A 5,420-nucleotide genomic window follows, 5' to 3' on the forward strand; every position below is an offset into this window, starting at 1 on the left:
ATCACAATCAGGGGGCGCTTTGAGTCATGAAGAGAGAGACACCACAGCAGGGCAAGATCTAGCCAGGAGGTAGTGCAACTGTGGTGAGTGGAACCCTTTACAGGCACCATCACCATAATATCTGAGCACCTCCCAATCATTAATGTGGTCATCCTCCTGACACCCGTGTGAGAGACCAGGCAGTGCTAGTATCCCCATTGTACAGAGGGGAAACTGAGGCAAAGAGCAGCTAAGTGACTTGCCTACAGTCACATAGGAAGTCTGTGCCAAGGCAGGGCATTGAATTTGGGCCTCCCACATCCTAAGGTAGTGTGCTAATCACTGCCCCATCCTTCCTCTCCATCCTGGGAGAAAGGAGGGATGACTTGGCCCCTCCACAACAGCTGTGCCCTGTGAAACAGTGATCCCAAGTTCCCTGTCCCAAATCTGTCCCTCCCCCAGACCACGATACATGCACAGTAAAGCCAGAGGCGGTGTGTGTAAATGATCCCAGCTTTATGCCCTGCCCAACGGAATCTCTCACTGGCCAAATCCTCAGCCCAGCACCCCCTGGTAGCAGGGCTGCTAGAACAGGTCCATAAGATCTGGGGCTAGGAAGTCCCGGTAGAGTTCCTGCACAGGTAAGGGACTTCCCGTGCCATTAGCTCATTGGATACCATCGGGGGGCAGAGAGTGCTGAGGGACTCATCCGTGGAGCAACGTTGGACTGAGCTGGGAGGAATCCCTGCCGTTGTGCAGCTATGCTGCATGAATGGACGTGGTTGGAATCCTTGCTATGACTCGGGTGGAGCTGGTGTGTTTGCAATGGTGCTGGCAACCCTTGAGTAAGGCTAGGAGCATGTGAGTGTGTGGCTGGGGAGTGATCTGAAAGGGGAGCAGGCGCTCAAGGTTCCCACCGCTGGTGATGGCAACTGCTGCTTTCTCTGCCACTGAGGGGCCAAAGAAAAGTGCTCCCATAGGGCAAAGAGATCATCTCCTGCCTCTAGTCAGCGGCCTCGTTCCGACAAGGACTCAAACCACCTCAAGCCTGGAGCACGGTTGATGTCCCTTTACTGTGATTTAAAAAAAAGAAGGTAAGATTAGTTTGCAATGCCCACACCCCAGATGAAAATCCAGCCCTACTGAAGGCAACAGGAGTTTTTGCCATTGACTTCAGTAGGGCAGGATTTCACTCCCATCTTTCTTGCCTCTTGAGCAGTCACTCCCGTTTCAATTGATTACATGGTGAGCAAGCCCTTCGCAAAGGCTTGTACTGATGGAGACTTCCCTTTATTGGAGAAGTTGTAAGTCAACACCGCACCGTTGGATGTGTTCTGGAAAGAACCCTGAGCGTGTGCATTTTGGATCCAAAATGACTGTACAAATCCCAAGTGAAATAGGCCCTGCCTTATTTAACTCACAGGAAGGGAAGAACCAATGCCCATGCTTCTAGCCAGGAAGCAGATTCTTTAGATGGAAGAGCTAAGATCAGCAGGGAATGGCCAGGGAGGATGGATTGAGTCAGCAAGCTTTTTCCACCCATCCCACTGAGATTTATTCATGGATCACTGTTAGGATACTGGTTTGATCTGGCAGGGGATAATATAAAGGGAATTATGTTTAGGTTATACATTCCCAATCCCTTTGGACTCATGGTGTTGAGCACCCTAGCTTTGCAGAGCCAGCTGGTCTGAAGAATCCAGCCTGCTGTGGGACACGGTGATTGCACTAAGTGCAATTATTTTTCCATTTTCCATGCCCAATCAAGTTCTGGTTAGGAATCAGCAATGCTTAGTGTAGGTATCAAACAGCTGGATTGCCCGAACTGCCTCCTTTCTCTTTTACCTCCCAGGGAAGGAGATGTTATGGATGCCATGTTGAAATCTCAGATCCGTTGTTCCAGCCTGACAGTTTCAGTGTGTAGGATTTTGGCTCTGATCTTAAACCCCATGGTGAGTCACCTAGATGTGCATCTTTCTCATTCCCTCACGTTGTCATGGCAAATGCTCAGAGATCTGCAGCAAGTCAAAGGTCCAGCAGATGGAGAAAGGGGAATAATGGACTAGTAGTTACGTTACAGGCCTAGGATTCAACAGATGTGCCATGGACTCCCTGTGTGAGCTGGGGCAAGTTACTCAATCTCTCTGTGCTTCATTTCCCATGTGTAAAACAGGGATAACAATACGGACTTTCTCCCACTCCTATTTTGATTATAAACTCTTCAGGGCAGGGACTGCCTTTTACCATGTGTACACCACAACGAAGTCCTGAATTTTGGCTTGGACCTCTACACACTGTTGTAACACACCTAATATCATCTTTGGTTTCAATGTGTTAGCTTTGTCAAGTATTTTAATGATCCATGGGCATAGAATGTACCTCCTTTATGGGGAGCACCTGAGTGCATGCTTGTGTTTTGTTAAAATAAACACTGTCTTTCAACAACCATGAACATATACAATATGTAGGCTGATTAGTGGGCCAGCTGTTGCACTTTCGTGCTGATTGCTTTAGGGACGCTTTAGGAATGACTGCCAGGAATAAATCAGTGAGGTTGCTTGGGGAAATGTAAAGACCATGATTTACATTTGAAAATTTGATCTCTCAATAGTTTTCTAAATGCATCTTATACGGCAAGTGTTTGCTTCAGTATTTGCATTGATGGCTGTTGTGAGATGTAAATTGATAAGCACTTCTGGATCCTCCGAGTGAAATGCATGCCATTTCCTCCAACCGGTATTACATTATGAATTTATATTTGTGATCATTTCCCTCGTGCATTGTCTGAAAATGACTCTTCTGCTCCGAGCCCTACTGGGTCAAGCTCGCTAACTGAAATCAAGCTACATCCGCTTCTTCCTCAAGCTGAAATAGGACAATAATAATAATAATAAACTTTATGGAGACAGTGCTGGGTTTCCATGTCCTGCCTGTTGATGATCAAATTCTGGGCTCAATAATGCAGCTAAAAACATAGTTAAGGCATAGAGGTGAGAATGTCCTTTGTTATTTTAAGTGGAATTTTTCTGTAACAATCTGCATTCCATTTTCATATCCCTGACAGGTTATTTGTGGTTTGCTTCTCGTATATCAGTGTGTGCCCTTTGTTATCTCCATGTAAAGCAGCTGGCCACTCACCCTTGGTGCTGCCCCTAGACAAACAGATCCCGGTAACGCATCTAGGCCAATAGATCGAGCTGGAAATGAGAGAGACTGAGAAAAAGGGGTATATGTGAGTAGCAAAGAGAGGAGAAACACATCTGTTTTGCAAATTCACTATATTTTAAATACTCATTGAGGCAGATCCTCCACTGGCATAAATCAGCATAGCTGCACTGAAATCAAACGAGCTAAGGATCTGACCCCTAGTTCCTGAAAATTCAAAAGAGAGCAGTGAACCATCCACCGATAAAATCATATTGACGCTGACTAAATGGACTTCAGGTCTGATCCAGAGTCTGGCAATTGCTGTGATTGCTCTGTTACCAGGCTAATTTAAAATAGAATTTCCTTAGTTTCTCTGAATTGCTAGAGATCTGAATGACCTGTGTGGAGTAGAATAAGAGGCTTTTATTTCAGACTTCAGTGCCAGCATCACATTCAAATAGCTGTGCTGAAATGGGGTATTTGTGCAAGGAATAGTAAGGAAGGGCAGACATTTCATTAGCTTATAACATACCATGGTTGGATATATCACTGATCTGGATAAAGCTTGCTTCATTTCAGATGCTGCTTGTTATGGCAGGATGGGATATGAAACAGGAATTGGGAGGCAAAATGGGATACTGGGTTTCCACTTGTATATCAGTATCCAGCTTGGTGGTGTAGCCCACAGCCACTGCACAGCTACGCTGGTGTCCCAGCTCCGGGAGTGCACACTATAAGCTTAGGTTACACTTGTGTTTTTCAAGGTAGAATTACAGCAGGATTTCCATACTGATCCTCTAGACCTTTATCCTACATGCATTTTGATTGGCTTTGGGGCAACTCAGGTGTTTAAAGTAAAGCGGGTACTTAAGTGTCTTGCTGGGCTGAGGTCTGCAGATATTATGTAAAGGCCGCAAACGTCTGCGGGTTTTCTTGCCCTTTTAAAATAGGGGTGGAAGAATAACATGGAGATTGTAGTCACTGGTCTGAACTTCGCCCCTCACATCCCATTTAAGTTTGCAGGTGTTAGTGAGACCTCAGTAATGCATAAGCTTTGTGCTACTCCTCTACACAGGGGTAATTTCACCCTCGATGAATCTCTTGCAATAACCCATGGCCAGACTCTGCCACCAACAGATGGCAGCAAAACAAGGGCTAGGACTGGAACTCAAGACACGTGGCTTGAAATACATAAGCCTCTGCCCAGTGAGCAAAGGGAGAACTGTCATTATAGTAAACTGATTTTTTCCATCCAATAGAGCTGGGGTTGCCAATTTTGGTTGGATGTATTCCTGGAGGTTTCATCACATGACATATGTTTAATTAAAGATTAATCTTTGATTCCTGGAGATGCCAGGACAATCTTGGAGGGTTGGCATAGAAGGGAACAATACACATACACACAGATCTGTTAATTTACGCATTGTCTTTAGAGACATTAAAGAGTTTAGCACACAAACATCTATTTAATTAATGTGTGCTAAGGAAATGAGAGAACACAAGGCGCTACCGTAAATGTTCATTGCAAATTGTGCCATGGAGAAAGAGGAGTGAAAATGTTTACAGAGTTACCCAATCAAGACAAAACATATAGATGTGTTCCTTGTCCTTGTTACTAATGCTGTGTTAGGTTATGAAAGCTAAAAATGTCTGGAAAGAAAAGCTGGTCAGGAATTTTTTTGACAAAATGATTTTTCATCGGAAAATGCTAATTTGTCAAAGCTGAAACTTATTGGGTCAGTTTAGATGAAAATTTGGTCTGGAAGGTTTTTTCAGGGCCAGGCTGGAGTTCCTGAGAGAGACCAAGACCGACCCACCCCTCCCAAGATAACCAGCGACTTGGTAAGTCATCTGAGATAGGAATACTCAGCTTCAAGTCACTGGTTTGAATGAAGCAGAGCAAGGATTTGAACCTAGATCTCCTACACCCCAGTTGAGTGCCCTAAGGACTGGGCTATACAGTCAGTATAGTGCTGGCTCTGTCCAACGAATATTTTGTTATTTATACCAAGTGGAACACCTCCAACAGGAGAGATTCTATAGCACAAGGTCTTGCACTTGGGTCTCCCACATTGCAGGTGAATGCCCTAACCATTAGGCTAGTGGCTGTTCTGGGGTAGAGCTCGCTGGTGTCTTCTTTTTGATTGTGGAGCAACGATGACTGTCAGACACCATTTTTTTTCTGAAGAGAATTCTTGTTTTCTAGCTGGCCCTACGTGAAAGTGTCTTTTCCTTTTCTTTGTTCACGCTCTTTGTTTACTTTGTGCCTCTGAGCACCATTCTAGAGAGCACTT

Source organism: Dermochelys coriacea, chromosome 8 (assembly GCF_009764565.3).
Source record: "Dermochelys coriacea isolate rDerCor1 chromosome 8, rDerCor1.pri.v4, whole genome shotgun sequence".
In the NCBI taxonomy this organism is placed as follows: domain Eukaryota; kingdom Metazoa; phylum Chordata; order Testudines; family Dermochelyidae; genus Dermochelys; species Dermochelys coriacea.